Source organism: Varanus komodoensis, unplaced genomic scaffold (assembly GCF_004798865.1).
Source record: "Varanus komodoensis strain SLA01 unplaced genomic scaffold, ASM479886v1 scaffold134, whole genome shotgun sequence".
NCBI lineage: Eukaryota > Metazoa > Chordata > Lepidosauria > Squamata > Varanidae > Varanus > Varanus komodoensis.
This window is the reverse complement of record NW_025335387.1, coordinates 171,973-190,713: the sequence shown is the minus strand read 5'-3', so window position 1 is coordinate 190,713 and position 18,741 is coordinate 171,973. Positions and strand designations below refer to the sequence as shown.

At 44.6% G+C, this 18,741-nt stretch overlaps 1 protein-coding gene across 4 annotated transcripts in view; it reads left to right on the top strand.

Moving 5' to 3' along the window:
• The window catches only part of COL18A1 (collagen type XVIII alpha 1 chain), a 199,717-nt gene that overhangs the window by 112,360 nt on the left and 68,616 nt on the right, over positions 1 to 18,741 (top strand). The gene's annotated exons all lie outside the window — the stretch shown is intronic.

Genomic DNA, 18,741 nt, shown 5'->3' with positions numbered 1-18,741 from the left:
TGTGCCTGCTCTCCAGCTCTGGAGATTAGAGGCCAAGGTGCGCCAACACATAGGAGGCCAACGTGTGCATTGTAGTGTGCATTAGAATGGCACCAAGGATTTGACATGTGGCAAACATGCCAAAAAGGTTTGTCTCTGTTGCTTTAGACTCTAACCATTTCATCATTTGGGAGACTTGAACATCAGAGTGGGAAATTAATGGAAACCAGATAGGTTGTTTGAGGGCATTATTACAAATATTGAAGGGATGTGTGTGTGTGTGAGAGAGAGAGAGAGAGAGAGAGAGAGAGAGAGAGAGAGAGAGATACGTCTCTGCTCCCACTGGGCTTCCCACTGAATTTCAAGCCCAGGCTGGACTGTCATTAATAATGTCCTTTTCCCCCCTTCGGGTGCTTCATTTAACAAACATTTTTCAACCAACGCATCTTCTTATCTGAATAACGCATGTAGTCTCACAACAACATATGCAGTGATAAACAATGAGTCTTATCAGTGTATAAAAATGCTTAGGAGTGCTAATGGAATGCCACTGCCTTTGCCAACACGTTCACTTCCACACACACTGAATTGCAACTCTTAGCAGCCAGCCTGCTTGGCCAGTGGGCGTGTTGGCTGGGATGGCAGCACACCTGGAGGGTAAGATTGCGACAGGACAATCTTACTCATCAAACCAAGTGCATGAGAATGAATAAATGCAAAAGTCAGACAGATTTTTAGATTGTATCTAAAAGGAAGGTAATTGTCATTGTTTCACTGGAGGAAGAATAAAGGTTACGGAAATTTCTTTTCAGCTCCATATTCGGCACCTTTACATTTTCAGCTATGTATTATAGTGTCCTTTTCCTGCTGATTTATCTCTGCTGCATTTGGAATGCATTTTAGAATGCAAAAGAAAGCCCACTCCATCAGGCAGTTCTTTGCCTTGTTGCTTGGCACTGGGTGTTCCATGCTTTCCATCTTTTGGAATTTCCCCTCCTCTGAACCATGTGCCCAAACTGTAGCATTCTAGAATGCAAGTTTCTACAAGTAACCCTTGCTTTTGGGTGCATCTGTGATACCGCAGATTTATGCTGGAGGAGAATTACCCACTGTCTCTTGGAATTTGAGAACTTGGGGGTCATCCAGTGAAACTGTTTGGCAGTAGATTCAGGAGTACACACAGAAAGAAGTACTCCATGCAACGCACACTTAATCCAGGATGTCAGATATATTGCTACAGGATGTTATGATAGAGGTTGGCATAAATATCTTTTTATTAGACAAATGTGTGCCAGATAGATCTGACAATGACTATAAACTGTAACAATTAAGAAAGGAATGTCTGTGTTCAGTGTTAACCTATTTCTGGTGGAAGACTTGAAAGTGGCATGGAAGAAACTTCACATCTTGTGACGCTGTTGCATGTTTCTTTTGTCCCACCAGTCAGAGGGGTGTACAAATTATTGGAACAGCCACAGGACCTTACAAAGTCTCTACTCCAGGGATGGAGGGGGGATGAGTGAGTAGCCATTTCTCTTTGAAACTGCTCCTCACTCTCTGGAGCAGGGGAGGACTGTTACCATTATGACTAGTTACCCATGTATATTTGGCTGGATGGACAGCAGGGCAATGATGACGTCTTCTGTATTCTGCTTCTTTTACCTACCTGAGAGGTAGGCAGCTGTGTTCTTCCTCCATGCTACAAAAAGCTCAAGAACTTTTTTGTACAAGAAACTGTTAATCCACTGCACTTGGGGGTCAGACTAGATGGCCCGGGAGGTCCCTTCTGACTCGCTCTGTTTCTATGTTTATGTTTCTATGTTTACTTTTGGAAACTACATGACAAGCATGTCCTTTCTTGCTTTTCCACTGCATAACCTGTAGGAGGCACTGGTATAGTTGCATGGCACAAATACACAAAAGGAAAGCGTACTTCCTTTCACTTATATGTTGCATTTCCTTGCTCTTAAAAACATACTTGAAGTGCTGCTTAAAGCAAGCAAAACTGGAGGGTCACCGTGTTTTCTAAAGAAGCAGAAATGACCATGAGTAGGGAGTAACAAATGCACAGTAAATTCAAATTTATTTCTTCTTGAAACTGGGAGAGATCAGAAGCAGTGTGATGTAATGAAATATTATTATTGCATTTATGTCCCATATCTCTTTAATGAAATTGGGGTTTTCAGGCACTTAGCCATACAAGTGTACAGTGGACCCAGAAATACTGCCGGGAATGAAAGAGGCAGTTGTTGTTGGTGCGCATTTCAGGGACCAACTCTGTCTGAGGACAGCGGAGCCTGGGAAGGAGGCCTACAGACATAGAGAAGGTGGAGGAGAGGGGAGGACTTATCTCGAGACTGCTGACACCACGTGTTCAAGCAGCATCTAGGGAACCAGCAGGGTCTGGAAGTGTTAGGAAGGGGATAGGAAAGGAGCCTGATCTGGGCCTTGACCCCATGATGTGGCATCAGGAGAGAAGGGCTAGCCAACTAGATAGTCTGTGTACAGCTTGGGCAAGCCTGCCTGTCTCCAAGGAGCACTTGCAGGGGGTGGTTACTCAGAAGGAGGATTCTTGGAAATAGTTTCTGGCTTGAGAACTGCTCCGTGCATGCTCAGAGACTCTTTCTTTGCTGGCTAAAGCTTGCTGGACATACATTGGAAATAAAGTGCTTTTGCCAAATACCTGCCTGTTGTTTGAAAGAGAGAAGGGGGACCTAGCTCCTGACAATTACTTAATTTAGGAATATAGGGAGCTGGCTTATTTTAAGTCAGGCAGCCGATGCATCTAATCCAGTAGTGCTGGCACTGACTGGCAGGAGCAGGGTTCAAGGATTCAGGCAGGGCTCTTTCTTAGCTCTACCTGGAGATGCTGGGGATTGAACCGGGGGCCTTCTGGGGCGTGTGTGCTCTAGCACTGAGCTAGGCAGCTCCATCAGTGTTACATCCAGTGCCTCAAGTTCCCAGGGAACCCACCTGAAACCCGACCTGGCCTTTCTGTAAATTTGCACACACATAGTAGTGATGTCTGTTAGCCAGAGTGCTTAGTTGGGGTGTGAGGAGCCCAGTCTCCTTTCTTAGCCATCAAGCTTACTGTGCTTCCAGATGAGCATTTAGCTTGCGATAGCTGCGCTGCAAACCTGACATTTTCCAAGAGGTCCAGGTGGAGTTATCTTCCATTTGTTATCTGCTGCTTTCTCCTTTGGAAAAAATCCATTAAGGAGGAAAAATGGAGTCTTTCCCAATGCACTTAAGATTGGCAGTGCTAGGAACCATCCATCTGGAAGCACCCCTTATTTCAGTTTAACTTTACTTGGCAGGGATTTTGTAAGGCGAAAATGCCAATCGGAACAGCTCAAGGAGGAGGGCAGGATGCAAATGGAACAAAGCACAAGAAACCATTCTTTGTAAACGTAAGGGCTAGGACAGCCTCTCCCAATTTGGTGCCTTCCAAATGTTTTAAACGAGGCATTCCTGATGGTTGCCTATGGAGGCTTGAGCGTTCCCATCAGCCTTAGCCATGGTAGACAATAGTCAGCTGGAAGATACCAGCTTGGGAAAGTTGGGGCAAGAGACTTGCTTGCTTTTAGAGAAGATAAACCATGAGTTGGTGTAGTGCAGTGGTTAAAACTGTGGGACTGGGACTTGGGAGATCTGGGTGCTAGTCCCCACTCAGCCATGATACTCAAATCATGGTTTAGCGTTATGTCTGCACAAAATAACTCTGTGCCTAAGTGGCTTTTGCATGAGTCACATATGCGCTTGGACAATCTTGTTTCAGTTTAGTAACTCACTATATGAACAAACCTTTCATGAGTGAGTGAATGAACAAAACAATCAGAAAGATTCATTTATTTAACAGTATACTTGTTTCATGGCCACATGGCTCTCTAGATGGTTTACATAATAGTTTTACTTAACTGTAGTTCCCAGATTCACCCAAATGGAGAAATGATAATTAATGGCTTCAGAATAAGCCAGGATAGGAAGCCATATTCTGAAGCTAGTTTCATCCAGACAAGACGGAGGTGCTCCTTGCCTACTGGAAGGCAGATCAAGGAAGAGGGATTCAGCCTGTGCTGGATGGGCTTCCACTCTGTCTGGAGGTGCCCTTCTGGAGGCTTCCACTCTGTCTGGATTCAACCCTGAGCCTGGATGCTCAGGTTTTGGTGCTGGCCAGGGATGTGTTTGCACAGTTAAAACTAACGCATCAGCGGTACCTGTTCCAAGAGATGTCTGACTTGGCCACTAGCACGTGCCTTGGTTACATTCCATTTGGATTACTGTAACATGCTCTGCATGGGGCTAGCTCTGAAGAGTGTCCGGCAGCTCCAGCTGATCCAGAGAGCTGCTGTCAGACTGTTGACTAGGGCCGGCTATAGGGAGCACCCAGCTTCTTTGCTGCAAGACCTTCCCTACTTCTGGGCACAATTCAAAGTGCTGCTTATGGCCCTCTATGGGTCAGGCACAGACTATCCTTTATGAGCCTGCCCAGGCCCTAAGATCTTCTGAGAGAGGCTCTTCTCTTGGTCCCACCCCTCTCACAGGCATGACTGGGGGGAACATGGGAGAAAGCCTTCTCAGCGGCTGCTCCAAGACTCTGGAATTCCCTTGCTAGGGAAGCTGGGCTGCCGTCCTGCTTGCAGTGTTTCCAAATGCAGGCAAAACCCTTTTTGTTCTGGCTGGCATTTGGGACTGATCCAGGCCTGTGAGATTGCATTGGCCTAGTTCTGTTCCTTTACACTGGTTTCAGTGTCCTTAGTTTGGGAATTTGTGTAACTGTAATACTTTACTGATTTAATTATATCGTTAACTTTTGCATATTTCTATGAATGTTTTAACTGTATACGTTTTTGATGTTGTGAGCCAGCTCAAGTCCCAACACTTAGAACAGCTGGGATATAAATAAATGCCATCATTATTTCTAGACCTAAACAAAATTATAAGCACATGAGCATATCCTGGCTTGCTCACTTGTTCCACAAAGGGAGGAGTACAGGTGCTTCATGCACCCCCAGCGGGCTTGTTCATTTGTCGGTTTATGAAGTAGAGAAAAGATCTTCTAAGTTAGCCCATGAAGTACACACAGACCATTTTTTCAGTATCTGGAAAGCAGTATAGGCCAATCTATAAGGGGAACACAAAATGCCTTTTCAGTCATATAGCATTTTATGTAGAAATATCTTAGGATGGATGGATGGATGGAAGGAAGGAATAGGTGTTGACCAACTTGGGATTTCGTTTCCTTTTCTCCTTTGGATTCACAATGCTCCTTGAGATGTTAGGGATGAAAAGGGAAATCTCAAAGAATGCACCTATGGTTTTTAATTCCTGCCAAATACTGTGAAATGGGAGTGAAACATAAATGCCATGTTTTATGAAACATTAACTTCCAGTAAGTGGTTCCTGTTATATTTTGACAGATCGGGAAATATTTGGTGTTTGTAAGCTACCCTGATTCACAACCCAGTTGTGCAGAAGGGCTTGGATTGACTAAGGATTTGTAATGCAACTAAGGGTAAATCATCTTAAATCCAAGCACTTGAGTCTAATTGAGTAGTGGACTGGAAGCTTAAAGTCCTTAAAGTCTTCTGTTTTTTACAGGGCACCAGATTACTAGACATTTGTTCAGCATTCTCAATGTCAACCCGAGTGCACCAAGTGCACTCTAAAACGACCGGTTGCTCCTTTACAGTTGTATGATGCAGAGCAAATGATGGATAAACTATTATTCAAGGCAGTTTTTCTTCCATTTTTGATCTTCTGGGTAACCCCGGGTTCAGGTCTCTGGCATTCAGTTAGCAAACCAATAATCTAGATTGCCAAGTGGGTTTATAACCACTGTTTCTGAATAAGCAGCACTTGACTTGTACTGAAGCCCTACACAATGCACACAAATGCGCAAGCTGGCTAGTGTTGAAGGATGGGCTATTTGGTTTTTGAGCAGGTATGCTTTCATGTTTACCTGCAAGGCTGGTCTGAGTCCTGAGGTAAAGAAAAGCAGCAAAAGTGAGGAGAACCTGGCACTAATATAATCCCCAGTGCAATCTCCATTTATGGCCATGCTTTGCTTAAAGTATCAAAAGCTGTTGCAGTGTCATCTTGTAAACCTTTATGACGCCAGATTCTTTTTATTACTACTATTTAATTCACTAGGGATTTCTTTTAGTGGTAGGTTTGTTGAAGGAAAGCACTCACGTGCCTTTTAAAAATGATATATAGAGCCACTATCTTTCTTTACTAGAATGCTTCCAGCTTTTTTGGCAGAGTTAAAATTGTATGGCTTTGCATCCAGTTGTGCTTTCATTTCCTACAGACAGGCAACATTTCCTCTTTTTAATAGTTTTATTAGTCTGTGAGCATTTATCAGGCCAGTTCCCAAGGAAAAAAGCATTTCTTCTAGGAGAAAACATTACCCAAATAATCTTCACTTTGAAGTAAAATGCATTAATACTTGGCAGAGTGCTTGACAGTAGTATCTGCATTGAGACATTACTGCATGTTGTGCTTTAAATATTTTCATTTTCTCCTGTCATCAGTTAACTCATTCTGTCCAAGAACTTCTTGCTTGATAAATTACAAATCGAATGCAAGCTAAATAATTCTGTAAGCCCAAATATGTATTTTGACAGAGACAATCCTTTTCTTAGATACCCATTCAGCACAAGAGAACTGAAGCTTGAAACCTTGCATGAAAATTAAATGGAGGGGCTTGTAGTTCTGTGGTAGAGCACATGCTTTGAATGTGGAAGGGTCCAAGATCAATTCCTGGAATCCCCTGGTAGGGCTGGAAAAGTCCTTGCCTGAAACCCTGGAGAGCTGCTGCCAGTCAGTGTTGACAGTACTGGGCTAGATGGACTCAGGGTCTGCCTCAACATAAGGCAGCTCCCCATGTAGCAGTAAGAACATGTAAAGCTGAAGTCCAAGATCACTCAGTATTTCAAATCTGTTTTGTTTGATCACTTAGGATACACCTGCTGCTGCTTTAAAATACTTCATGGCTACTGTTCGGGACAGAAGCCCTCCCAAGGTGGCATAATTGTTCTGTGTCTATCTGGTGCTCTGTTCAATTTGATCTGTATCTGGCAGGATATCCCCCAGTAGGAGCGTCACTGCATTGATGCTTTCTGCACATCTGCTTAGCTACCTTAGAGCAGCCTTCCTCAACCTGATGTTCTTCAGATGTATTGGACTGCAGCCCCCAATATCCCCAAGATTGGAATGATGGGAACGGTAGTTTCTGTCAGGTTGGGAACTGATGGGACATCAGGTTGGGTAACCTGGGAACACCAGTTTGAAGGAAGCTGCTTTGCTGAGATGCACTGAAGAGACAATGCCCAGGTCTGCTCCACTGGCACATGCTTCCAGTCGCCGCTTCTGCCACAGCTACCTTGTGCCTCTCTGGGTATTTCAGGTATGTGCTCCCATCCAGGACTGGCAGCAGTGACTGAGCTGTGTGCACACTGCCACGTAGATCGGAAGGCATTCACAACACTCATGTATCTATTAGCATGCTTATTCTTTACTTTCTGGTATGGAAAAGACATTTGTCTTTGCAAGGTGGGATATTTGTGCATAAAAGCCCTTGTTTGTCTTACATAACTGATGGGTGTCTGGACCTGTTTTAAGGGATGCATCAGTTAGATGAGCAAAGCACCTCTTGACAGTAAAATGTGTGCCCAAGAACCTTTCCCCCTCAACCGTCTAGGCATCTCCCTCTTTCTAACGTGTTCCTGACTGCTTCCCCCTCCAGGCATGTATGGGTGGTTCCTGGCATTCGTACAGTTTGGGAAACAACAAAGAGCCTTGTGACACCTTGAAGATTAATACATGTACTGTATGAGCTTTTGTGGGCTATAGTTTACTCCAGCTCTTCTGTGTGTGGACATATATGCTTGGAACTTAGGTAACACTTGCATTTGGTGCTGTGGACTGTAGTCCACATGTTGAAATACACCTGCTAGTCTGGAATGCTGGAATACACCTGCTGGGCACCGCAAGAACATTGCTTTTTCTGCTGCATCAGCTTGTGAAATGTTTGTGGGAAACACAAGGCCAGACTTGACCAAGCGACTGGTCGGGGGACCAGAACCCTGGGCTTGAAGCTTGGCACTGGATTCTTCCTGTTCTTCTTCTTGCCTCGACCCCTTCTAAGTCGCGAGGTTTGGCTTTGTAGAGCTCAGAGAGGCTGATGGGAGAGTGTCGTGCTGCCTTTTCCAGCTGAAGGAGCAATAGTTGCATGCACTGCCCCTTCCAGCCCAAAAGGCCGTGAGGGAGAGGATGCACAGCCGTGCACTCTAAATAGCACAACAGGGGATGTCTTGGCTGCCTTCCCTGGTTCTAAAGAGCCGAGAGAGACAGTTGGAGCTGCACTGTGGGATTCATTCCAGTTTTCATTATAATAAGTCGTTCATAACTTCCCTAACACAAGCTTGGGATCCAGCACAACCCAAATGTGTTGGAATGCCCACTTTCTTAGCCGCTAGGAAATCAGGTTTCATAGGATCATTCTAACCAACGCATCTTGAACTCTCATGAGAAAATATAATAAAAATATTTTGGGTCCACTTTGATTCCAGTCTTCTGTCCGGATGTTTTCCCATGTAATGAAAGGAGCTAACAAAACAGTTTCTTATAAAGTTTCTTTAAAAGTTTCCTAAAGTTGACCTAACTTGAGAGGGCTTTTTCTCTTTTCTGAATGAAGATGAGTGTCAAAAATAAATCCCTGCTTGATCTAGAGCATTCATTGACTGTTACCCTACTCTGTCCCAACTCTGTGTAGTAGCAAAATGTTTCTTTTGGTTAGTCGATCAATATCTTCCATAGGTTGCTGTCTGCAGTCCAAATGCACCTTGTGAGGTTGGGATCATTTCGGTACATGGGGCTGTCATGCTTTATTCTGTACTACGCTTCTGCCTTCCCTAACCTGGCCTCTCCAGAGGTTCCGGAGTTCAGTGTCCCAGCCGGCATGTTGCATGGTCGAGCATGCTTGGCACTGTAGTCTGGAACACTCAGCACAAGGCTGGGCAAGGCTGCTGCTTGCTGGCTGCAGTGGAAAGAACAGAAAGCCGGTTTCTCTCTTTCTCTCCTCTTCCTGAGCAACCGTGTATGCTGCTAGGATACATACAGGGCAGGAAACGGCATTGTTCCTGCCCGAAGGGTCTGCCACCTACGTGAGCTAAACCAGTGGTCTTTAACTTCAACCTGCCTCTTCACTTTTTCAGAACACATATTTGTATGGTGCTGCTGCTGCTGTGCAGTCCACCTTAGGGCGTGCTGGTCCTGACCTGGCAGTGGACAAGCTAGGCAAGAGTGGGAAGTTGGGGCTGCTCAAGGATTTGCAGTGAATGGAAGCGATTGATTTAGGGGGGTGGGAGTTAAGTACCTAGTACTGAAGGCTGCTTTTCATTCCAGCCCTTGTACATGGTTATGCATACCGAAATACGAAATATATACATGCCTTGTCAAGTGAGAGGTGAGCACGGGGCAGTTGTGATGGAAAGCAGGCCAGGCACCCATTCGCATGCTCGCCCCTCGCGCCGTCCAGAGATGTTAGTGCTGTGTATTCATGCATTCATACCTGAGTAGCGAGCCTAGTATGTCAAGTGGGCCCAATACAGGGGTTTTCCTGCATGGCACAGCTGATCCGGTGCGTTTGCTTTGACTTCATCACACAATTACAAGCTGAGCACACGATTGTTGGGTGGGAGGAATATTTCCTTTCCTGCTTTTCTACTGTTTAATTTCTAGGAGGCTTTATGGTATGGCAGAATAGTAAAGATGCACAAGTGGAAGCAGCATTTTCTTTCACTTTGAAAGAGGTTTGAAGGTGGTGCAAAACCTCTAAAATGCCTTGCAAGTATTAGTTGCGTTTGTTTCCTATCCTCCAGTTTGGGATGTTTGCATTTAGGAGGTTCATGTTAGTAGATCCACTTGAAGAGGGTGGAAAATGTGGGTCTCTTTTATATGTTGAATGGTGTTTTCAGCTTCATCCTTTTCAGCTGGCAGTAGCTTGGATTAAAACTGCACTAAGTGGAACCGCTTTGTATCTCATGGGGCCGTGCGCAATACACAAAAAAGAGGTGGTGGTGTTGTTTGACTGTTCCATAATGTTGACATGCTCACATGTTGCTTTCACTCAAGCACTACGGAAGTTAAACCGATTTTTCCTGGAAGGCATAAGTGATTGCGGGGGTGGGATGCGGAGAGCAAACAAACTTTTCGCTAAGGGTCAGACGACACCTTATGCTGTACACAATCTTCGAAAAGCATGCTTAAACTGCCTGATTCAATGTGGTAGAAAAAGCGGGCGCAGTGCCCTGGTCCAGAATGTGCTCCCACCATGGATGAGGGCTTCGCATCATTTTCTGTAAATCCACCACCTCCTTCTTCTGTTCTGTGCCCCTCAACCCACTGCTTACTCCAAATAGCTGCCAAGGAGGGGGTGATTTTTTTAACTGAAAGCCCTTGATGGCCCTGAATTGCACATGAAGAACCTTGCAGGACAAGCCCCCACCCAGTGTTTTTTCTTAGAAACAAAAGTGGACAATTCAGGCACACAAGAACATACAATTAGCAACCCCCCCCCCCATGTAAGTGCATGCATAGGGTACCATGAGTGCCTGGAACGTAGATATCAATGTCCATGTGGGATCAGTGATAACAGTGGACAAAATCTGGATGCCAGTGGTACCTGCTTTATGCTCCCGCCTTTCTGATGAATGACAATCATCTGGTGAATGATAATAATCTGGCTGAAAATATTCTCTGATATTCTCTGGTTTTTGGGGTTTTACAACATTCATGGGGGAAGCAATAGTGAAGGGATCGTGCTATCCAGAATTGTGCACTTTGCTGCAAGGTTTCATATGGACTTGGAAGGCTCCTCAGGAAGAGTGACAGCCTGTAGGTAGTTGTAGGTGCTATAAATGCCGAATCTGGATGGGTGACCTTCCAAAAACAGTTCTTTCCAAAAGCATGAGAGTGTGAATGTCAGCATTCAGTGGCATGTCAGACATTCAGTGAAGCCACTAGGTCAGGAGGAGGAAGAATCAACAAGCTCCTTGAACTGGGGAACTGGCAAAGCTGGATGTGGCTGCTTGGGGTGAGTTGCTGCAGCCTTGCGTTTTTCGAGGAATGCTAGCATTGAGGAAAATGCTGTGGGGAAAGGCAACATTCCATTTGCTACCCAGCATTTCTGTCATTACTAAAAGAAGTGAATGGCATGGTCAGCACAGCCCATGATGGTCCCTGGTAGTCATGTGGACGGGTGGGGAATTGAGCCAGTGGGTGCTGAAGCCGCTGCCAAGAATTGGAGCACGCTGTGTAAGGTGGACAAAATCTGCTGATTTAAGAACATGAGCTGCAAACTGCTGGTTCAAGTCTCAGTTCAGCAATGTATTTATTTATTTATTTCGATTTATATCCTGCCTTTTTCCTACAAAGGACTCAAGGCGGCTTACATCTCTTCCTCCATCTTATCCCCACAACAACCACCCTGTGAGGTAGGCTGGGCTGAGAGTCTGTGACTGGCCCAAAGCCACCCAGTTGGCTCCACGGCCGAGCGGGGACTCGAACCCAGGTCGTCTGAGTCCCAGTCCCATGCTCTTAACCACTGCACCACACTGGCTCTCAATGAATTTGTCAAGCAATGAATTTGTCAAGTGGCCACAAGCAAACCATTGCATCTTAACCTTCCCATGGCAAACAATTAGGCAGCTTGAGTTTACACTATGTCTACATGATCTCCGTTTATTTTATCATGGGTGAGAGCCAGTAACACATGAATGGATGTTCAGGAGAATGACGGGACCTTCTCTGCCTTGCAGAACCTAAATTTCACCCAGATCTGTTCTGTATGATCCCCAAACTCTCTGGAGCACATTTTGAGGGTATGCAGGGAACTGTAATAGTTGAGGGAGAGGGAGATTTCTCTCCCTTCCTCTTCCAGTGACAGAAGCAGATCCATCAGCAGGAAGACTTCCAGTTAATGGTGCTTCTCTGTATTTGCTGTATAGTCTTTATCACGGGGCCCAAAGCCAACCCTGTCTGGAGAGTTCCATAAGTTCATGAAGAATGACTACAATTTGGAATGACTTACTTACAATTAAGTTACTGTTGACTGCTCTTTCGCTTCAGCCAGCTGAAATGCTTTACAAAATTTCCTTCATCATCCTTAACCTGTCATTTTCCTTCCACATTTGCCTTCACTGCAGGCTTTAGCGATTGTACCTACCTTGCAGCTGACAGTTCTGCTCCGAGTCAGGAGATGCTTCAGTTGGCGGGCTTCTAATGCTCCCAGTCAGAAGGCATCGGGCAGCGATTGCATCTTTTCCTCCTGAACGGAAGTGACAGTGGGAAGATGCAGCAGGGCCATGGGTGGAAGAGATGATCCCCCGTAAAAGTCTGCGAGTGAGGCAGGGTGATGGCCTTATCGGCAGTGCTTGGGGGGCAACCCTTGATGACTGCAAGCCTTCCGCACCCAGAGGCTTATGGTCATCCTATGCAGGGAGGAAGGATCGTGGCCTCCCTGCTGTCTCACCATTCAGTTTGCGCTGGACAGGCTCTTTGGTCCATCTAGCAAAGGCTTTCAGGGCTGGGAGCTGGCAGAGGCTCAGGATTGGCTGTAGCCTGGCCTCTCTGGTCTCCTCCCTGTGTCTCTCCCCGTTCACCAGAGTGTCCCCTTCCCCCTTTTCGAATGCACTCTTGTGGGCCTTCTGACATTTTTGAGCTACCAAGTCCTTTGTGATGCCAGCTGCCTGAGCAGCTCTGCTTCCCACCCCTACCTTGCTGCAGGCTTGATCCTGAGCAGCCAACTTTAAAGCAAGCTTTGAAGGCACTTTAGAAGTGATCCAAATAGGGTGGCCCAAAAGGAGGACCAAATTGGTTTGCATAGTAAGTACATATGCAAATTATATGTATTAATGCAAATATAGAAATAATGGCTATCACTTAAACAGAAATGAAAGTGCCTCACCCTAGTCTGGAAAACTGTGAGCTGTGTGCCTGCGGATCGTCCTGATGTCTGGTGCTTAAGTCCTGCTGGGCACCACTAAGGCCGCTGTTCTCCCTTCGGATGGTGCAAGTCATTAACTGCCCTTGGGCTCAATTGCCTCCCCAAGTGGGGACTTCTTCAGATAGAAGATGTCTCCTATTATATTTTTAAATTTATAACCTTCCTGCAGGAGTTTGTGACTCTTGAGTAAAGAACAACAATCCAGGTACAGGCATTTTAAAAAATGAAATCCAGGAAGGAGTGTTTTGAGCATACCCATTCTCTGTAATTCCTTTTCCGAATCCTCCTTTTAAAAACGTTCATGCTGTTGGAATGCTAATGGAAAATAAGACATAATGTACATTGAAATAAAAAAGAGCTTTGTGCTCAGAATGGACCTAGGTCATGCCATCTGTTTAAAAACATAGACAATTCCACTATTTCATGGGAACAAAATCGCAGTAATTTAGAACTGTTTCTAATGTTCACGTTAGTCAAGATGCTGTGTGTTTTGTTCTTCCTGTACCTGCAAATCAAAGAACAGTAGCAGAAAAGCTCTGTATCATGTGGATGTTAACTGAGCATCGGCCTCTTATTTTGACAGGACAACCATCTTTCAGAAAGGACAACCATGCTCTTTGTCCACCACACAGTCTTTGGAGGGGTTTGCAAATCCTCTGACATTCTGCAATAGCAAACTTTTCAGCCTTTTGGCTGAGTTTATGCGTAGTGCGTAGTTCGATTTACTATGAAATGGCAAAGCAACTTGTAGTTGCAATGAAAGGTCAGTCACGTAAGAACTTGACAACTTTCTCTGCTTTTTCAAGGGCCCTTTTCATTGCTGACTTACGCAGGGAGGGCACTCACTGGTGCCACCATTTTTACTGTTTACTCTTTGTCTTAGACACGTACACAAGACTTTACGCAGCATTTGGCAGAACAGTTTCCATCTTGCCTCTTTTGTTTCCCACCAGAATCCTCTTTCATGTAGGTGAGCTAACCAACCAATCACCCATGTGTAGGACCGGCAAGGCAGAAAATCAGGTTGCTTACCTGCAACTGAAGCTCTGTAAGTGATCATGCACTTCCCTTCCTGTGCTGTTGCAGCTGTCAGTCACTTACTAGAACTAATTCCTTATCACAGTAGCAACAAAGCAAATGTTCTGGAAGTTCTTCCCAGCAGCCCTTGATGTATGTGCAGTTAGCCCATGATCGTAAACTCCCTTACTGGAGAGTGCTAGATGTTCCTGCAGTTGGCACTGTGTAGGCACAGATTCCACATCTAGGACTGCACCCTCAGAGAACATCAGTTACAGGTAAGAAATCTGTCCCCCCTTTTCCAGTGCCATAAATATATGTGTTAAATGGTTCTCTTTTGTATGGGCAGAAATTCCAGCAGTTTCATTAATCTGAAACATCTGGAACTTTTTCCTTTAATGGCACTAGTTCAGGGCAAAACATTTGCATCACGTCTCAAACTTGCTGGCATTCATACCTTGTAATTTTTACAGCTGTCAAGAGGATATAATATAATACAGTATTGTAATCAGGCAACCAGAGGTGGGAAAAATCCCGTTCAGGTCCGGACATGAATGTAGTTTGTTTGTGGAGTGCTCAATGAAGAAGAGCTTTTCTGCTCTCCCCCTGTGCCTGCCACCCCACACATCCATAGGCCTTTGAAACAAATGAACCAATGCTCTTTTACAACATCGGCTCGGATGCTGATTTGGCAAAATCACCGCCACCGAAAAGTCTGTAGCAGTGTGTGATGCCTAAATAGGCAGAGCAAAGGAGATTCATTGCTTTTCGTGCAGGTAACAGGGCATCACGGCGCTTGCTCGTGTGAGCGTGTGCTGTACATGCAGCCATCGCAACTTCCCTCTTGTCGTCTAAATCAACTGATTTATGCACATGTGGTGAGAGGATTATAACAAGAAGGCCACTCCTCCCCATCAGTGGTGATCCACTTGCCTCAAGTGCCTCCAGCAACAGACCTATATTTGCACAAGCGTATAATTAATCTGAAAACCTAAATCTTCATATTCTTCATGTGAGATTTGTATCAGCCATCATGGACATGAGCCCTTAATCAGGACGGCACAGGATGCATTACATTGAGTTGGGTATGTTCCAAGGAAACTCCCTGTTCATTGTTTGGCTTCCCCGCTTCTCAGGCTTTTCTCATCTCACTTGATTGTTCTGGAAGGACTTTAAAAAGGCAGGGAAGTGGGGGAGAAACAGTCCAAACAGCGTGAATTTCTGAATGCAGAACAGGATGGGGAAGGGCACGTTCTTTTGCCCTCTTGGCTCTGGGGATACCAAAGTTACTTCGCTAAAACCCCTACTTCCTGGAGGCTTCTCTTTTTATTCTTTTTAGGTCTAGGTCTCAAGGCTGTGGATTACAGCTGGAAATAATTTGTATTACTATATAACAAACGTTTGTTCATAAACTGGGATTAGAAATTAACTGCAAATCTTCCTTTCCCTTTATATGAATCAGTAATAAAATGTGCCTTTTTGGATGCAACCCTATCTATCATTTTGTTCCAGTAAATGCAGTAAATTCAGTGGGATAATGACATGGTGAAGACCTCAAGGGCTTTGGTGACCAGTTGTCTTCTCGGTATGTTCTCATGCAACCTGTTTTCCCAAAAGGATTTTAGGGTTGTGATAGGTAAGCCTTGGGATGTTCACAAGACTGATTACAACCTGGAGCAGCTTCATCACATTATCATGACCTTAACACTGGGAGAGAGGGCCTTTTTGGTGGTGGCATCTAATTACAGAACCCTTCCTACATATATTTGCCTGCTGCCATCATTGTAGACTTTAGGTAGCAGGTGAAGTCCATTTGCCGATCCTTTTATCTCTTCTTTTATCTGCTACCTTGGTTCATTGATGCATTGCCTTTTGAACTTGTACATTATGTGTCTTGCTTTATATTGCTTTATAAGTTACCAGATAAACTTGAGGGTGGTAGATACTGATGGATGGATGGAGAAATAAATAAAAGTTATGAGGATAAATCTTAGAGTGGGTACATTCCCAAGTAAAACTGCTAGAACATCCAGGGAAAAGTATTTGGGACAGCAAAACTGGGAAGGCCCTGTGCCTGGGGACCAGCTCCCAGTCAGAGTAAACTTTTGTGAGCTAGACTGATCTTCTCACAGTGGAGGGGTCAAAGTGGTCATGCGAACCTTTCCTAGTTCCACAGTTGGCTGCATGGCGGAAGAGTACTGACAGCCATTGCCTGGGGGCTACTTGGGGCCCTTTCTAAACTTTGCTGTACATAAAGATTGGCGGAGAATTGACGCTCATCCTTTGGGGGCCATTAATCTTCCTGGGGGCAGTGTGTGACTCACAGCAGACAGGGTTATCTTTGTTCACTAAGCTCTGGCCAGGGTCAGAAAGGAGCACGGTCCTGCAGTTGTGTGGGGTGTCCCTGTGCTATTTTCCTGTGGGACGTAGGCCTGACAGCCTGTCTTTATGTTACTTATTTGAGCGTGGGAGTGAAAGATTGTTGACCGCACATTTTATCTATTATCTCAAAAGTTAGTTGCTCTTCTGTAGGGTCTGGAGCACCCTGTGGATCCCAACATAACATCTGTAGAGGCCAAACGGCAACATTTTATGGACTTGAAAGAATGAGGGTTTGTTTGTCCCTTTGAAGACCAATGGTCTAATTTTCACTGTCTCATTTTTTTTCCAGAGAAAAAGAATGGGTTTTTGGTTGATTTCAGTGTTTCCTCATCTCTGCCAATGTTTTATAGAAACAGCCACCATGTATTTCTACCAGCCAAGCACATTTTAGGTTTGTTAAGTGAACAGCTTCTGGAGATTATAGAGCTTGTGGGTATGCTAACATGCAAGTACACACAAGACTAGGTCATTTTGTTTACTTATGAATCAATGGGCTTAAGGTGCTGTAGCTAATGTTTTTCTCCAGGGTTGCAAAGTATTCATGTTGTAAGCAGCATTGCTTAAGGAGTACTTGTTTCTTTGTCCTTTGCATCCCCTGCATCCCATGATCTTGCTTATTAATGCAATCTGAGCTCTTGTAATATGGTATTTTTTCCCAGAATATGAGGAGGGTTTTAAAAAGTTAATGATGGTTTGTGATCTTAGACAAGAAAGCCTCTTGAATGCCACAGCTAAATGAAAATTTCCCCACAAATTAATATTTCGTTCCCTTTTCCATGGATTCTTTCACAAGCATGGGAAATGATGTTTATTCCCATGTTCGCATCAAAGTACTTGGAAAACAATTATGGTTTCTGAAGATTTTCTACTTGTTTTACTTTTGATAGTAGATTTAACCATTTGTTTTACATCATTATGGAACACAGTAGTCAGTTCTGGCCTTTCAGCTCTAAGAATCTTTTTGGCTTACATTTGTACCCTTTTCTAGTCCACACTACCATGCACACTCTTAAATGTGTGCCCATTTTTGCATCAGTTTTACTTTTCCCTTCAGATTATGTTCAGTTTCTCTAAAATACACATAACTGAAGGTTAATATTCTTCTAACATTTTGGGCTGAAGTGTTTCACATAGAGAAGGAGCTTATTTGCACTAGTTGGCTCCAGCAGAGCTGACATATGTTAGGAAAAAATCTCACCCACTGTGTGGGTGACTGAGAGAAGTAGAACAATGCCAAAAAATAAGAATTTATTGTGAGGGTCAGCATGCATGTGGCCAGATGTTCTGCTAGTAAGAACCCTTTCTGGGTAAGCAAAGTCCAGCATGTCTTGAAAGAAACTTGATGTACTGTTCTTTATAATTGCTTCCATTTCCATTCAAAATCTAAAAATGCACAGTAAAGGCATGGAATGCTAATCTAGGAGGCCTTCCCATGAAGTAGAGGAAGAGAATTTGCAATACTGGGAAGGGCTCATAAAAGAGGGATGGGTTGGGTTTGGGATTAGTATAAGTATGTTCAACAGTTTAAAGCCATTCTCACTGCAATATTATGCATCTGTATATCCCATTGGGACCAGACTTAAGGTCATTACATATCACTGGATTCAGTGTAGTTTATTCCCAAGTAAGCATGTATAAGATTGTAAACTAAGGGTTGCTTTGTGTGTTATAGCTTCATTTGGTTTAGGGTGCCAAGAAAGAGCTTAACCTCCCTCCGCAGGCGTGTGGACTCCCTGTCCACCAGTGTAGCCATGAGGATACGGTGGAACACGTCCACTTTCAGATCAAGTGCAGATCTGAAGTACCTTCTGAACTCCAAGAGGTGGTTCTTGGGGCAACAGGATAAAGGAGAATCAGCAAAAATATGTTTTTACCTTGTTCTGCTGCATCCATCCCTTCCACAAATGTAAAGGAGTTCTCTTTGGGGAAGAACAAGTCTCAGACAGACCCAGAAATGATGGTCTAAAGCTTGTTGTTCATATCATAGTTAAAATCAATGGCATAGCAAGCTGGTGGTTATTTTTGCAATGGAAATGAAAGCTTCCATTCTTCTCCTTGTGCCTGCCCCACAAGTGAAGGTGGCAGTGGTGAGGTCCATTCATGACCACATGCTGGAAGGGGGAGCTGCCTGGGCCCTCCTCTTCCTCCCCTTTCCCCTTTCCAGTCGCTTTCACATGCATGTGTTTAAGTGCTGGCACGCATGACGATGTCCTTTATTGATGGGCTGCATTTATATCTCGCCTTTTTGTGTCCTGCAAGGAACCCGGGGTGGCTCGCACAGTCCTTCTCCTCTCCGTCCTGTCCTCACAACCGCCCTGTGGTGAAGCTGAGTGGCAAGTCAGAGCCACCCA